Source organism: Dendrobates tinctorius, unplaced genomic scaffold, assembly GCF_039654945.1.
Source record: "Dendrobates tinctorius isolate UK_male_01 unplaced genomic scaffold, ASM3965494v1 ptg000120l, whole genome shotgun sequence".
Lineage (NCBI taxonomy): Eukaryota > Metazoa > Chordata > Amphibia > Anura > Dendrobatidae > Dendrobates > Dendrobates tinctorius.
In genome coordinates, this window is record NW_027361788.1 from 25,000,625 (window position 1) to 25,018,633 (window position 18,009).

Genomic DNA, 18,009 nt, shown 5'->3' on the forward strand with positions numbered 1-18,009 from the left:
AGTTTACAAAATGGTGTCATTTGTGGGGGGTTTCCACTGTTTAGGTACATTAGGGGCTCTCCAAAGGCAACATGACACCCGCAGACCATTCCATCAAAGTCTGCATTCCAAAACGTCACTACTTCCCTTCCGAGCCCCGACGTGTGCCCATACAGTAGTTTTCTCCCACATATGGGGTATCAGCATACTCAGGACAAATTGGACAACAACTTTTGGGGTCCAATTTCTCCTGGTACCCTTGGGAAAATAAAAAAATGGTGACTAAAAGATCATGTTTGTGGAAAAAATACGAATTATTTATTTTCACGCCCGGGCATTATAAACTTCTGTGAAGCACTGGGGGGGTCAAAGTGCTCACCACACATCTAGATAAGTTCCTTAGGGGGTCTAGTTTCCAAAATGGTGTCATTTGTGGGGGGTTTCCACTGTTTTGGTACATCAGGAGTTTTCCAAACGCGACATGGTGTCCGATCTCAATTCCAGCCAAAAACGTCAAATGGCGCTGCTTCCCTTCCGAGCTCTGCCATGCGCCCAAATAGTGGTTTACCCCCACATGTGGGGTATCAGCGTACTCAGAACAAATTGCACAATAACTTTTAGGGTCCTGTTACCCTTGGAAAAATAAGAATTGAGGGTGAAAAGATCATTTTTGTGGAAAAAATATGATTTTTTAATTGTATGGCTGTATGTTATAAACTTCTGTGAAGCCCATGGGGGTTCAAAGTTCTCACCACACATCTAGATAAGTTCCTTGGGGGGTCTAGTTTCCAAAATGGTGTCATTTGTGGGGGGTTTCCACTGTTTTGGTACATCAGGGGTTTTCCAAACGCGACATGGTGTCCGATCTCAATTCCAGCCAAAAACGTCAAATGGCATTGCTTCCCTTCCGAGCTCTGCCATGCGCCCAAATAGTGGTTTACTCCCACATGTGGGGTATCAGCGTACTCAGGACAAATTGCACAATAACTTTTAGGGTCCTGTTACCCTTGGGAAAATAAAAATTGGGGTGAAAAGATAATTTTTGTGGAAAAAATATGATTTTTTAATTGTACCGCTGAACGTTATAAACTTCTGTAAAGCCCTTGTGGGTTCAAAGTGCTCACCACATATCTAGATAAGTTCCTTGGGGGGTCTAGTTTCCAAAATGGGGTCACTTGTAGGGGGTTTCCACTGTTTAGGTACATCAGGGACTCTCCAAACGTGACATGGCGTCCGATCTGAATTCCAGCCAATTTTGCATTGAAAAAGTCAAACGGCGCTCCTTCCATTCTGAGCTCTGCCATGCGCCGAAACAGTCGTTCCCCCCCACAAATCAGGTATCAGCGTACTCAGGACAAATTGCACAATAACTTTTGCAGTCCAATTTCTCCTGTTACCCTTGGTAAAATAAAAAAAATTGAACCTGAAGTATTTTTTTTGTGAAAAAAAGTTAGATGTTCATTTCTTTTTAAATATTCAAAAAAATTCCTGTGATGCACCTAATGGGTTAATAAACTTCTTGAATGTGGTTTTGAGCACCTTAAGGGGTTCAGTTTTTAGAATGGTGTCACTTTTGGGTATTTTCTATCATATAGACCCCTCAAAGTGGCTTAAAATGTGATGTGGTCCTAAAAATAAAATGGTGTTGTAAAAATGAGAAATCGCTGGTCAACTTTTAACCCTTATAACTTCCTAACAAAAAAAAATTTTGGTTCCAAAATTGTGCTGATGTAAAGTAAACATGTGGGAAATGTTACTTATCAAGTTTTTTGTGTGCTGTATCTCTGTGATTTAAGGGCATAAAAATTCAAAGTTGGAAAATTGCGAAATTTTCAACATTTTTGCCAAATTTCCATTTTTTTCCACAAATAAACGCAAGTTATTTGAATGAAATTTTACCACTAACATGAAGTACAATATGTCACGAGAAAACAATGTCAGAATCACCGGGATCAATGGAAGCGTTCCAGAGTTATGACCTCATAAAGGTAAAGTGGTCAGAATTGTAAAAATTGGCCCGGTCATGAACGTGCAAACCACCCTTGGGGGTGAAGGGGTTAAGGGATTCAGAAAGAGAATTGGAGGGATCCAATGGCTGGATATCCTTAAAGACAAAAATGTCCAGGAAGGATGGGAAATCTTGAAAAATGAAATTCTCAAAGCACAATTGTTAACAATTCCGAAAAGAGGGAAGAATAGGAAGCATTTAAGGAAACCAGGATGGATGAACACAGAACTTAAGCACATGCTAAAAAGGAAGAAAAAAATGTTTATAAAATGGAAAGAGGGAGGCATATCTAAAGAAGAATATAATGCTGTCTGCAGAACCTGCAGGGCACAAATCAGATTAGCTAAAGCTGACAATGAATTGAGGCTTGCAAGAGATGTTAAAAGCAATAATAAAGGATTTTGGGGATATGTCAAAAGTAAAAGAAAAGTCAAAGATGCTATAGGATTTTTACAGGATGAAAATGATGAAATGGTAAGACAGGATGTTGAGAAGGCCGAACTTTTAAATTCCTATTTTGCATCTGTTTTCTCTCAGAAAGGAAATGTAACATCAACTGTTCTTCACTATCCTATTAAGGGAATAGAAGAATCCAGGATATCTATAAACAGAAAGATAGTGAGGAAACACTTAGCTAACCTAAATGAATTCAAGTCTCCAGGTCCAGATGAATTACAACCCAGAGTACTGAAGGAGATAGCAGAAGAAATTTTTGAACCCCTCTCCATAATCTTTGAAAATTCTTGGAGAACAGGAGAAGTCCCAGAAGACTGGAGAATAGCAAATGTTGTTCCTATCTTCAAAAAGGGGAAGAAGGTGGACCCAGGCAACTATAGGCTGGTGAGTCTGACTTCTATACCAGGAAAGATCTTTGAACAAATTATTAAACAACATGTATGTCAGTACCTGGATAAGAATGAAGTGATTAAACAGAGTCAGCATGGGTTTGTAACTAATAAGTCATGTCAGACTAACTTAATTTCCTTCTATGACGGAATCACTGATTGGGTGGATCAAGGAAATGCTGTAGGTATAGTATATCTTGACTTCAGCAAAGCATTTGACAAAGTATCTCATACAATCCTTATTTAAAAAATGACTAAGTATGGAATGGACAAGGCAACTGTTAGGTGGATTCATAACTGGCTTAGTGATCGGACCCAAAGAGTGGTCGTAAATGGCTGCACATCCTGTTGGAAGAATGTCTCAAGTGGGGTACCACAGGGCTCTGTCCTGGGCCCTGTATTGTTCAACATCTTTATCAACGATTTAGATGAAGTAATTGAGGGTAAACTGATTAAATGTGCTGATGACACAAAGCTAGGAGGGATAGCTAATACTAGAGAAGAGAGAGAGAGGATTCAAAAAGATATAATTAAACTGGAGCAGTGGGCAACAACTAACAGAATGGTTTTTAACAGGGAAAAATGCAAAATACTACATCTGGGCAATAAAAATGAAAAAGCATATACAGAATGGGAGGAATAGGGCTAAGCAACAGCACATGTGAAAAAGACTTGGGTATACTAATAGATCACAGACTGAATATGAGTCAACAGTGTGATGCCCAGCAAAAAAGGCAAATGCAATTCTAGGATGTATTAACAGAAGCATACAGTCTAGATCACATGAAGTCATTATTTCCCTCTACTCCTCTTTGGTCAGACCTCATCTGGAATATTGTGTCCAGTTTTGGGCACCACATTTTAAAAAAGACATCAACAAACTGGAGCAAGTTCAGAAAAGAGCGATCAGAATGGTGACCGGTCTGCAAACCCTGTCTTATGAGGAAAGGTTGCAGGATTTGGGAATGTTTAGTTTGCAAAAGAGAAGACTGAGAGGAGACTTAATAGCTGTCTACAAATATCTAAAGGGCTGTCACATTGTAGAAGGATCATCTTTATTCTCATTTGCACAAGGAAAGACTTGAAGCAATGGGATGAAACTGAATGGGAGGAGACACAGATTAGATATTAGAAAAAACTTTTTGACAGTTAGAGTGATCAATGAGTGGAACAGGCTGCCACGAGAAGTGTTGAGTTCTCCTTCAATGGAAGTCTTCAAACAGAGTCTGGACAGACATCTGACTGGGATGATTTAGAGAATCCTGCTTTGAGCAGGGGGTTGGACCAGATGGCCCAGGAGGTCCTTTCCAACTCTACGATTCAATGATTCTATGGTCATTTATATGAATATTTTACTGGCCAATTGAAGCTACTGGACCCCAATGGAAAATCTGTACAGTTTCCTCAAGCTACCATGTATAATATGGCAGATATGCCATATGCACAACTTCTGCAGTCTCATACGGGCTGAGTATTTATGGGGGAACCATCACCACCTTCAAAATAGATTTTTACTCCCCATTAGATTGCATAAAGCAACTTTGGCGCACACATGGCAGGGGACCCTCTCCAGACTTATTCCGGGAATACTACATTATTTTTAAATTTTTAAATTATTTTTAAATGTTAGACTTGCTAACATCCCACATGTGCCAATAATAATATTTGTATATTTTTTATGCCTCTGCGCTCCCTATAGCCATTTTCCTATAGGCACTTTTTACAATGTACTCGCACCACTAAGCTGATAGGTAGTGCTGCCATTACCTTATGTAGAAGAGGGCTCCTTGGCTTATTGGACCTTTTTCGTTTACAATTTCAACAATGCATTTTGCTGCTTTATTTACTTAAATATTATAATGCACCATATTAAAGGGGTTGTCTAGGGTGGTGAAAAGGTTTTTTTTTTAAAAGGATATACTCACCTACAGGAATGGGGCTGCTCCTTTCTACAGCTGACAGTGCAGTGCACCATACTGTTCTGCTGGCTTCCTCTCCTGGAGAAAGGAATAGGTGGCCACTGCAGCCAGTCAGAAGCTGCTGATTGTCTGCAGCCTTGATGTTACATTCAAAAATGAAAAAGCTAGAGTGGCGCCATTCCGGTAGGTGAATATCCTCTATTTTGTTGTTATTTTTTTTCTACTTTTTGAACACCCTGGGACCACATGTCTTGAAAGGATAGTCACTAAGTTTTTGCTACCCCATCTGCGAGCATCGTGATATAGGGTCAAAGCCCTTGATTCCAGCAATGTGTCACGTACTGGGCTGTAGTTTTGATAAAATCACAGTTTTTTTGCTGCATTTCTACCCAGGGCCGGCGTTAGGATTTGCCCAGGGCCCCCAGTGCATTATACTATATGGAGGACTATGGGGTGCATTATACTGTATGGAGGACTATGGTGAGTGCAATATACAATATGGAGGACTATAGGGTGCATTATACTGTATGGAGGACTATGGGATGTGCATTATACTATATGGAGGACTATGGGGTGTGTATTATACAATATGGAGGACTATAGGGTGGATTATACTATATTGAGGACTAAGGGGTGCATTATACTGTATGGAGGACTATGGTGAGTGCATTATACAATATGGAGGACTATAGGGTGCATTATACTGTATGGAGGACTATGGTGAGTGCATTATACAATATGGAGGACTATAGGGTGCATTATACTGTATAGAGGACTATGGTGATTGCATTATGCAATTTGGAGGACTATGGAGCATATTATACTATATGAAGGACTATGGGGAGTGCAGTATACTATATGAAGGACTATGGGGCCAATTATACTATATGGAAGGTAATGTGGGGACCACTATAATATTTGGAGGGCTATGTGAGGCCCATTATACTGTATGGGGACCAGTATAATAATTGGAGGGCTATGAGGAGGCCATTATAATATTTGGAAGGCTATATGGGGCCATAATACTATATGGAGGGCTATGTGGGTGCTTTTATACTGTATGTGAGCAATTATACAGTGTGAAGGTTTGTGTGGTGGGGCCAATTGTAGGACTGTATGGGGTCAGTTATACTATGTCTCTGTACTCCGTGTATGCATGTGTCGGTATGTTTATGCTCCATCCATGCATGTGTCAGTATATATGTGCTTCATCCATGCATGTGTCAGTATGTATGTGCTCCATGCAGGGCCGCCATCAGGGCATGACAGCCCTTACTGCTGTATGGGGCCTGGTGAACAGCAGTACAGAAGGGGGCCCACAGATCAGGGGCCCCACTCCTGTGCTTCTAGTCATTGGGCACCAAGTGCCTGGGCAGAATGGAGACACACAGAGGCAGAATGGAGACTCGGGGGCAGGATTGGAGACACACAGGGGCAAATATGGAGGCTGGGGGCAGAATGGAGACACACAGGGGCAGAATGGAGACACACAGTGACAGAGACAGAATGGAGACTCGGGGGCAGGATTGGAGACACACAGGGGCAAATATGGAGGCTGGGGGCAGAATGGAGACACACAGTGACAGAGGCAGAATGGAGACTCGGGGGCAGGATTGGAGACACACAGGGGCAATAATGGAGGTTGGGGGCAGAATGCAGACACACAGGGGCAGAATAGAGACACACAGAGGCAGAATGGAGACTTGGGGGCAGGATTGGAGACACACGGGCAAATATGGAGACTGGGGCAGAATGGAGACAGGGGCAGAATGGAGACACACAGAGGCAGAATGGAGACTCGGGGCAGGATTGGAGACACACGGGGCAAATATGGAGACACAGGGGCAGAATGCGAGACATGGGGTCAGAATGCAAGACATGGGGGCAGAATGCAAGACATGGGGGCAGAATGTGAGACATGGGGCAGAATGAGAGACATGGGGCAGAATGTGAGACATGGGGCAGAATGCAGGACATGGGGGCAGAATGCAGACATTGGGGCAGAAAGTGATAGTAAGACAGGATGGGGCAGAATGTGACAGTGAGACAGAGGAAGGGGCAGAATGTGAGACATGGGGCAGAATGCAAGACATGAGGGCAGAATGTGACATTAAGACACAGGAGGGGGCAGAATGTAACAGTGAGACACAGGAGGGAGCAGAATGGACACGGGAGCAGAATGTGAGACACGGGGCAGAATGGACATAGGGCAGAATGTGAGACATAGGGCAGAATGTGAGACATGGGGCAGAATGCAGGATGTGGGGGAAGAATGCAAGACATGGGGCAGAATGAGAAAGTAAGACACAGGAGGGGGCAGAATGTGACAGTGAGGCACAAGAGGGGGCAGAATGTGAGACATGGGGCAGAATGCAAGACATGGGGGCAGAATGTGACCGTAAGACACAGGAGGGGGCAGAATGTGAGGCACGGGGGCAGAATGTGACAGTGAGACACAGGAGGGGGCAGAATGTGACAGTGAGACACAGAAGGTGGCAGAATGTGACATTGAGGCACAGGACGGGGCAGAATGTGAGACACAGGGGGCAGGATGGGAGACACATGGTGCAGGATCATGGGGCAGGATGGATACGATGTAGACGTATGAGACAGGATCGGAAGATCATATGGGGGCAGAATGGATACTCGTGAGGGCAAGATGAGAGAAAATATGGCTGGAGCCAGGAATGAGACACACGGGGGCCAGGATCGGGGATATTATTACCATAGGGGCTAATTAAGGGATATTATTACTGCAATGATGTATTTATTTTATTTTTTTGAGGATACTGTTTTAAATGGCGGTAGGTTCTGTTACTGTGCAGAGCGACACTGTCACCTTTTTTTCTTCATCTGGTGTAGTGTAGAAGTTGGGAAAAAATTAAGTAATGTGTTCTGCAAGTGGAGCTCTAGATAACTGTGTTATTTCCTGCAGAGACGAGCCCTGGCTGGAAGACGTGATGGCGGTCTGTGCTGGATGAAAGATGAAAACAAAGACGGACTTAACCTTGAGACGTCACTGGTGAGTCAGTATGTTACCTGTACACTGACACTATACACTATATACAGAGTGCCTTTGTACAATGTCACCAGTGATCACTGTATTACCTGCGCACTGACACTATATACAGAGTTCCTGTGTACAATGTCACCAGTGATCCCTGAATTACCTGTACACTATATATACAGAGTTCCTGTGTATAATGTCACCAGTGATCACTGTATTTACCTGTACATTGGCACTATATACAGAGATCCTGTGCATGTCACCGGTAATCACTGTATTACCTGTACACTGACACTATATACAGAGTTCCTGTGTATAATGTCACTGGTGATCACTGTATTACCTGTACACAGACACTACATACTAAGTACAGATCTCCTGTGTATAATGGCACTTATGGTTTTTTTTATTAATGATCAGTATTGTAGTATTGGTCACCATGTGCTGGTAATATGTGGTCTGGGCATGGTGCGGCGGTATTTGTCCCTTGCATGTGCTATTATTCTGTCACTGGTGGTAAGATGTGGTCTGGTCATGGTGTGGCTGTATTTGTTCCTTGTATGTGGTATTATTGGTCACTATGTGGTGGTAATATGTGGTCTGGACATGGAGCGGTGGTATTTGTCCTTTTGGATGTGATATTATTGGTCATTTTAAAAATTGAAAAATAAATTAAAAATATGTATTGGATATTTTAGCAAATGTTTAATAGGCTAGCGTAGAGTAGGGCCGGGCCAAAAGAGTCTACCTTGTCATGGTGGCAGATTTAAAAAATCTTTTGGCCAAAACAAGAGCTGCTGGCTATGTGTGTGATCTGGAGATGGGAACTGTTAATGTGTGATTGGTGAGAAGTGGAGTTTTTCCAATAGAGAGCGGTGGGGCTGTGGACATTTCAAGGGGTGGAGGGCGGGGCTGGGGTGGAGCCCAAGCGGAGTCTCAAGGGGGCCCCCAAAATTTTGCCAGTGTGGGGCCCGAAATTCCTAGTGGCAGCCCTGGCTCCATGTATACATGTGTCAGTATGTATGTGTTCCGTCCAAATACCAGTGGCACAGATGGGAGTCCAAAGGTGTGCACGTCAGCAATTGCCCAACGAACAAGCAAAATGCTGTCTAGTCATCGGGTGATTGGATTGTTTATGCTGGAACAAAAATCATTGTTTTCAGAAGCGCACCGCCAAATGTAAACTGCAGATATGCTGCTGTAACATGATGTTGTATGGGGACAGACTAATCTATTAGTGATGCTCTGTCCCCATCGTTGTTCCTCAGCCTGTGTAAAGAGCCAGGGAAACAAGCAATGAAAGACTTCAATATTGTCGATCACACTCGTTTAACTGCCAGAACTCAGTGCACGTAAATGCAATGTAAATCTGTGTGATGGTGCAATATGTTAGCATATGGGGCCCAACTTTAAACTTTTACCCAGGGCCCCACTTTGGCTAAAACCGGCCGTGGCTCTACCAGTTCTTTGAATGCTGAGCTCTGTTTAACCCCACCCACAACACTGATTGTTAGCTTTCTGCGTACACTGTGAATAGGCAGAAATATGCCAATCAGTTGTGGGGGAAGGATTATACATGACTATGGAGCGCAACATGGCAGCAGGTTTACTAGTCTTCTAGTGATAATCTCCTGCTGATAAAACTGTAATTTTATCAAAACTACACCAAGCAGCAAATTGTTGGAATTGGGGTCTCTTTCTCTACATCATGCTGCTCTCAGATTAGGTGGCAATAACCTAATGACAGATTCCCTTTAATTGCATTTTCCAGTTATTTTAGCTCCATTGCCTTGCACTCATTAAAAATAACAAATTCAGCAGTCACTCCCATGCTCCAGCACTGCATCTCCACTACTGCTCCAGTATTTGTTGACAGACTTCATTGGTACAGTGAACAAGAGTGCTGCAACCAATCAGTGCCGTCCCCATCAGCAGATCCCAGGGATTGACAGCAGTGGACATGTCACCGCTGAATCCTGTCACCAAAGATTGAAGAAGCAGTGCTGGAGCAGGGAACGATGAGTAACAGCAGAGCTTATTTTTAAGGAGCACAAGTTCATGGTTCCGAGAAAAAAAAATATGAGGAGACCAATACTTTTAAAGACTCGCAGTTATGGGCCCTATTGGAGATTTTACATTGAGGGCCACAAGCTTCAAGTTACGCCTCTGTGTGCTGGTATAGCTCAATTATTTTGTGATTATTAAAAATATATATTTGATAGGAATATAATTGCTATACCGTAACTAACATCATAATAACTCTCATGAAAGGATTCATTAATATACACTCACCAACAAATTGTAAGTCAAGAAGTAAAAGTTGTTGAATTATGGAAATCCAAGGATGAAAAAAATGAAAACAACATTTTCAAAATATCTCGATTTATTCAGTCTGGAGTCTGAGAGCCATGTGCAGAAATCCCGGCATTTACAGCCTTGTCTGCTATCAGTGAGATTATTAATGGTCCTCTATGAAAGGTTGTGCCGCAGTGAATGCACTTGGGCGAATCATCAAGATCCGCTGCTGGCAGCTTCTTTACAATTGCTGACCAATGGTGTCACAAATGTGTTTGATGGGAGACAAGTCTGGAGCTGCTGCAGATATGGCAGCACATTTTGGCCATGCAGGCTGCTCACAGTAGCGCGAACAACATGCGACCTGATACCATGTTGAAAAACGGTTCCTGGGACACTTAGGAGAAACAGCTGTATCATTGGTTTCACGGCCAACTCAGCATAATTCCGAGCTGTTAGTGTATCGGGAAGAATGATTGAAGGGGTCCAGGGATCGTACATTTTATCACCCCACACCATTATTCTGGAAGTAGCACTGATGTGACGTTCACTTGTAAAAGGCCTGTTTATGGCATTACCCAGGTGGTCTCTAGATGAAAACTTGAGGCTGGAATGGAGCAATGGATGCTGAAATGGAGGTCTATCGTCATCGATGAGTCCCCCTTTTGACTACGATGCAATAATAGCTGGAATCAGTCTGGAGACCATGTGAGTAATGCCATGAAGAAGCCTTCACAAGCGAACATCACACCAGTTCTGCTCCTGAGATTATGGTGTGGGGTGACATATTACAATGCCAGGCCACATGTTGCTTTTCCTACTGTGAGCAGCCTGTATGGCCATGCTACCATGGCCTACAAAGTCTCAGGACTTGTTTTCCAACAAACACATCTTGGGTCGGCAGTTGCACAGGGAGATGCCAGCGGCGGATCTTGATGATTTCAAGTGCATCCAGCATCGCAGAACATTCTTTAGACATTAATATTTTCACTGTTAGCAGCTGAGGCTGAAAGTGTGCAGATTTCTGCTGATTCTCAACACTGCAGAACTTGAGATGTTTTGAAAATTTTGTTTCCATTTTCTCATCATTTGCAGATCAGTAACATATACTGTATATCCTGTGATTTCTAGAATTCCACCACTTTTCCTTCTTGGGGTTGCAATTTTAATAATAAGGAGTGTAGTTTACACTATAAATGTGTATTCATCTGTCAGAACTAGAAATAAGTACCATAAAGTACAGGACCGCCACCGGCACCTGGCAAACGCGGGGCTCAAACTGCCTGGAGGACCCACTCAGCCCAGGTTTCAATTTTCAACATTCATGTGCAGAAGATATGCGCATTGCATGTATTGAGCAGGCTCAGGATACGAGCCTACTCCATAATGTATTGGTGCTGAGTGCTCCAGGTACAGCAGTTTAACCGCTTAGATGCTGCGGTCAGGTGTGACAGCGATATTTAAGAGGTTGAAAATGGCGGAAGGTGTCCCTTTCATTGACCATTGGCCCACCCCGTAACATGATAACTGGGTGCTCATGGCAGTGCCATGGCAGTCATGTCGCCTACCCACGGCCCCGAAGTTTGCCATTTGTAAGCCTATGAAGCCAATATCATATTCGATAGGTATCTTTATAATACACTACAATATTACATTATGTAAAAAAATGTAAATATATGTATATATAAGATTTCAGATCTCCATTAACTAAAACCAGAATATTTTAAAAATTAATATTTTTGGCATCGCCACGTGCGTAACTGTCCAAAATAATAAAATAATAATATTTATGCAAGACAGTGAATGCCAAACGGGGAAAAAAAAAACAAAAGTTGGAATTGCTGTTTTTTTGCTCTCTTTACCCCCCAAAATATGATAAAAGGAGATTGAAAGTGAAAAGAGACCTATTGGACCTGCATAAACCTAGAGAGGACTCTGAATGTCAGACTGTTTTCTTTTCTTCTTGGGGTTTCTACCAGGGATTCCCCATAAACGGACAGCCTGAAAAGTTACCGGCTGATAACAGTGAATAATAGTTTGTAATCAAAATGTACGATTAATGAAAATATGTTAGAGTTTCAGTTAAGTAGGCATTAAATAAGGTTAACAAAGAGGAAGCATAAGGAAAAATAATTTTATATATGGCGATAATCAGCCATAGGGATGAGCGGCCCATCAGTCAGGGCATCCTGCGGTATGATGTCTGGCATGTTATGTTGGCCAAAGCCCTCTTGGTCTTGGCAAAAGTTTGGAACAAAGAGTTGATGAAGACCCTGCTGAAGAGTTAATCACCTAGGTGGGTGGCATAGTAATGCATTATAGGCTGATATTGCATGCCCAGATGATGCCGCGTATACCGCCATCAGGGGGGCTGCACACAGAGGTTTATATGCATGGTATGATTCACACTGGAGCCCTCCGTTCTGCGTCCGGTGGCCAATTCTACCTCTTTATTCGCCAGCGAGGCTGCTACACGTTGCAGGCCTCCTGGCACAGAAAGGGTAAAGTCTATCCAGTGCAGTATCCAGACGGCCATCTACAAAATCAAATGCATTTTTTATTAGGTGATTATGATTTTGTTCCTGTGTAATCCAGCCCCGGAGATACAAATGTGGGTGAGACGGAGACAAGACTACAGAATGGGATAATAAAGCAGATGAGAGACATGGCTGGGGATACACCGGTGGGGGAGGGGGCCGCAGGCATACAAAGCGATGCTGGGATGGGGACAATAGCTAGAAATGCAGGAGATGGGAAACGTCACATCTTACAACATGTAGTCAGATTGATGGGTTAGGCTATGGACGGGCACACGGATGGGAGCAGCCTGTCCCTCCTAACCCCTTTTTGGTACGGCAGGACATCACAGGGACCATTCCCGTCCTTACCTGTTTCCTTGCTGGGTCTTAATGTTACCCCAGCCGGAGACTGTAGATGGAGGGGCACCGGGAAGCTGTAGATTCGGGGTGCCCGTCTGATTTTTCCTTCCAGGCCACTCCAGCAAAAAGGAACCAGCCATCTTCTACATGGTGGGGAGGGGGAGGCAGGGAGCGAAGGATGGAGATGAAGAAGGGGGGGCTGACAGGGATGGGGAAGAGGTATCCGCCTCTAGTTGCTATGGATACAGGAGCCGGATGACTTGTCGGCTCCGGATGTTCGCAGGGATACAGCCCCAACCCTTCCCTGCACTGGTCTGACATCATTTAGGCAGAGAAAACTTCACTGGGTCCCCGACATACAAGATGTCTCGCTCCATGGATGGCGTTGTAGGAAGACGCGTAGAGTACGCGCAATGGTCCTCCAAGCATCCTTCATCTCTCCTGACGCACTTTTACCTTTAAGGGACATTTTCATGATACCTGTCAAAATCCCCGCAGAGCATCGCCGTTCACCTCTTCCACACAAACTTCAGTCCATGGATGGAAACGACCCTCGTGTTCACTTGCCGGGGACGTCTACAGTCGTTGCCGTGTGGGGTCTTTTCTTTGCTCAGACTCTTGGGGGGAACATATCATTAGGATGGATTTTGGACCTGGGCAGCTACATCAGTCTCCCTCAGAACAGCGACAATTTTTTCTAGGACCGTCTAAGGGCTTGTTCACATGTACGGTGTTTGATGCGGTTTTTTTTAGCATAAAAAATGCAGCTTTTTACAGTAGCAGCCAGATGAATGAGATGTATAAAATCTCACGCCCATGTTGCACATTGTGTCCTTCCATTCTTTTTTCCCAAGACAAGCATGTCAATTCAATCAACATATTTGTGGCTTTTTTTCTACTGCATTTTTTTTATGAGGGTCTTAGAAAAAAACACAGATGAGAGTATACATGCATTTTTCATGCTTGTTTGTTCTTAACAACTCAGTGAAAGAAGAGCGAGACAATGACACTACAAAATCCCCAAGGAAGAATGCATAAAAAAAATGCATCAAAATGTGTAAGGCCTCTTTCACACATCAGTTTTTTGCCTTCAGGCGCGATCCGGCTTTTTTTGGAAAAAACGGATCCGGCAAAATGCAATGCCGGATCCGGTTTTTCCCCATTGACTTGCATTAGCGCCGGATCGCGCCGGATGGCATTGCGTTTCATCCGTTTTTTGCCGGATCCGGCAACTTGTCTCATTCCGGCGTCTTGAAAAAGCGTCTACTGTAACGTTTTTTGTCTCCGGCGAAAAAGCCGGAAGCGCCGGATCCGGCGCTTCCAGCTTTTTGCTACAATGAAAGTCTATGGGCGCCGGAATGCGCCGGATCCAGAAAAAGACGGATCCAGCAACCGGATCCGGTTTTTTTAAGTCTGCGCATGCTCAGATCCAATTGGCCAGCCGCCAGGAACAGAGACGGATCCAGCAAAAAAACGGATCCGTTTCTACAGTTCTCCAAAATTTATGCCGGATCCGTTTTTTCTAAAAAAAGCCGGATCCTGCCTGACGGCAAAAAACTGATGTGTGAAAGTAGCCTTAAAAATGCATCAAATCCCCTTGTCTTGCCAATATTGGGCTTATATTATGCAGAAAAAAAAAAGCTACATCTGAACATACCTTATGGGTTTGTTCACACAGAGCTTTCTCATGTGCATTTTTACTCGGAATACTGCATATTTCGCATAAAAATGTGCTTGAAAAATGTCTATGGTTTATAATCACTTTTCCATATAGTTTTGTCACTTTGTTGAAGTGTTCTCTGGGCGGATTTTCCCTGTAAACCTAGTGGTATGTGAGAAAATCACATCTGCCACTGATTTCGAAGCAGATTTTTTCAACTGGTATATACCCCAAAGTGAACACAATGTAAAAGGCACCTATCATGTAATATAGTTATCTTATATGTTTTAGTGATGGTAATGTGCTGCCTATTGGTGGGGATTGGGTACGGAGACCCCCCACTGATCGATCAAAACACTGTTCTGAAGTGTGCAATTCTCATACCGGCCATTGGGGATTTTTAGACTCTAACTTCCTGTTGTTTCAGGAAATTCACATGCACATTAGCAGCAATGAGCAGAGCCCTCTTTTGTATTGAAGCATCTAATGAGCAGTGCAGTTGTCATTGTGAAGAGAGGGGGAGCAGGTCAGCTGTAACATCGCCCATCGGTGTGTTCTGTGTCATCAGCCATTTTAATCCTGCCTCTGCTGATGAAGAACCTGCTGTAAACGCTTCCTGAAAAGACAGGAGATATGAATTTAAAATAACCTGTGGTGTAATAACCACTGTGTCCGCTAGGGGGCACTGTGCGGATGTCCTAGGAGAAAGGATGAATGGCAGAACCATGAAGGACCGTTATGTATCTCAAGGTGGGTGGCCTTGAGATGGAGACTGATGCGTGTATTGACCAGCAGTGATACTGCTGAGGTGTCGTTAAGAAGACATAAACTGTGTTGTGTGAACTGCGGGCTAAGAAGACCAGTATAACGGACATGGGGAAATCCCGAAAGGGGGCGGCGGCCCAAATCGGGGTGGTCGCCCAAAAGGGGGTGGAGTCCCAGAAGGGGGCGGTGACCCAAATTGGGGTGGTAACCCAAAAAGAAGTGGCGTCCCAGAGGGGTGGAGTCTCGGGAGGGGGCGGTGACCCAAATTGGGGTGGTTCAGGAAATGGCAGCACTGGTTGACTCAGTGGGTATGTCTGGAGACCCGCAGTGTGTCTGTATGAGTTTCGAGGAGTGCGGCATGGATTTTCCAGATAATGACGGGCCACAGGTGTGTACCGTGATACTGCACCGGGAAGGAGCCTCTGATCGGCTGGACTCAGAGAGTCAGGTGACTCTGACAGGAACTCCTCTCGTTTTCTCTCTGACCAAGAAAAACGTCAGGATTTGCTGTAAACACAGGGTCACAGTGAACTATGCAGTGGACCGAGTAATGTTTGAGGGTACCAAAGGTGGTGTGTGCCAAGGGGGCGGGATACCACGGGACTTAGTCTATGCCTTGGAGAGGGGCCGGGACTTTGTTTTGTTTGATGACGTATGGTCGGATGATGGACACATTTCGACTGTGAGGCCAGTAGACGCTGAGACAGTGACGGCTCCTGATGTGGACAGGTCAGTGGTAGAACTGACCAGACGAAGAAGTACATCTGCCCAACTGACGGACCTGACGTCTCGTGACAAGACAGATGGTGTGCTGGGAGATGAGATGACTGGAATAGACACATTGGTGGTGAGACACGTGCTAGCCAAAAGAGAACAGGATTGTGAGATACAGTTGATAAAAGAGACAGTGAAAGAACATCTCGAAAGAGAGAAAGTCCTGAGACAAATGGCTGAGCACAGGGTTGAGGGGCTCGAGAAAGAAGTCTTGGAGCTCAGAGGTCACTTGTCTGCCTGGCAAAGTGTGAACAAGAGCCTTAAGGAAGAGATGGAAGAACTCAGAGGGTTAGTAAAAGGTCTTCTGCAGGAGAAGAAGTTGGACGAAGACTTACCGCGGGTGAGCGCGAGTGATAATAAGACAGAACTGCCAGTAGCCATCGTGGCAAAGGGTCATGAAGTGATCACATCATGTGAAGTTGGTGAGTTAAGAACTGAAGAAGACTGTCACCCGGTCGGGTCAATGGTAGTGAGGGAAGTGTCCGTGGTAAAGCTAGAGCCTTCGGTCCAGGAAGAAAGCAAGACCATAACCTTCCAGTCTGTGATTGAGGTACCCGAAGACATGCAAGAAGCCTGTGCGGAGGAAGGTGTACATGAGGCGGTCAAAGCATGTGAGGTGCACTGGGCACCTGAGACTCGGCAGTTGGTGGTAATATCAGCCAGAGAAAATACATCAAACAGAGTGGCTCTCCTGAAAGAAATGCATTTACAATGTCTCCACGCCAAACAGCTGGTCAAGCGGAGAAATAAGAAGGCTGCTCGACGCCTAGAGTTAGCGAAGGAGGCTGTGGATCGACTGGGTTTGCGGAAAGGTGGGGTTCCAGTACCCAAAGCTCTGATTGGAAGATCTGGGAAGGTAATGCAGGACCTTGTGAATATCTCCGGTGTGGTGAGGGTGAGGATCCCTCCTGATGATGAAGACCAGGTGTCCAGTGAAGTGGGTAAGATTCCCATCATGGTGGTTGGCTCCGTGGAAAGCCTGAGAGACTTTCGGATGCTCGTGGAGTACCTACAAGAAATTGAGCAGTTGAGGCTGGACCGTCGGCGAATTAATAAAGAAATACGGGATTCCAGGTGACGGCCGCAGCCAACCCAAGATGTAAGGACCCGAACGGTTCCTCCAAGAAGTGACATGGCAGATGGCCGAAAAGTGTCAGCAAGGGGTAGTTCGACTGGCAGGATGACGTTGAAAGACCTTAGTTCCTGTGAGACGCTGAATGGGTCAGACTTAGGCCAGACAGTAGGCCCAATTAAGACTGATGACCGTACCAACTGGGAGAGCCGGTCAGTGGGAGAAAGGTCAGGTGACAAAGCGCACTATAAGAGTGTAGTGACTAAACAGTGTCTGATGACGCAGACAAACCGTGACTGGAGGGTCAAAGACAATGACCGGTATTATGACCGCTGGGAGCGGGGGAGGCCTAACATAGATATGAGGCCGTATGACAAATGGAGACGGTTCTCTCGACCCAGGGGGCAAGGTGTAGTGAGTGCCCAGTCTCGAGAGCCAGGGGTTATGCTGTGTGTTCAACCCCACAGGTTTGAACATAGGGGGGAGGTATGTGGTGTAATGACCACTGTGTCCGCTAGGGGGCGCTGTGCAGATGTCCTAGGAGAAAGGATGAATGGCAGAACCATGAAGGACCGTTATGTATCTCAAGGTGGGTGGCCTTGAGATGGAGACTGATGCGTGTATTGACCAGCAGTGATACTGCTGAGGTGTCGTTTCTACGTATTAGGGAGAAGTCTCCAGGTAACTATAGAGTTGGGGGGGCCTGGTTACCTACAAACCCACCCAGGGGAGTCTGTTTAAAGCACTATTGTAAAAGAGACTGTGAGTGTGTGAAGGACCTGTGATGAGGTCATAGTCATGTGACC

At 44.7% G+C, this 18,009-nt stretch overlaps 1 protein-coding gene across 1 annotated transcript in view; it reads right to left on the bottom strand.

Annotated features, from left to right (window-relative positions):
- GPR173 (G protein-coupled receptor 173) overlaps positions 1 to 13,132 on the bottom strand; it is a 37,376-nt gene extending 24,244 nt beyond the window's left edge. The window contains exon 1 of the mRNA XM_073590965.1: positions 12,942 to 13,132. The gene's annotated coding sequence lies outside the window, so the exon portion shown is untranslated. The remainder of the gene's footprint in view (positions 1 to 12,941) is intronic.
- Positions 13,133 to 18,009: the final 4,877 nt, after the last annotated feature.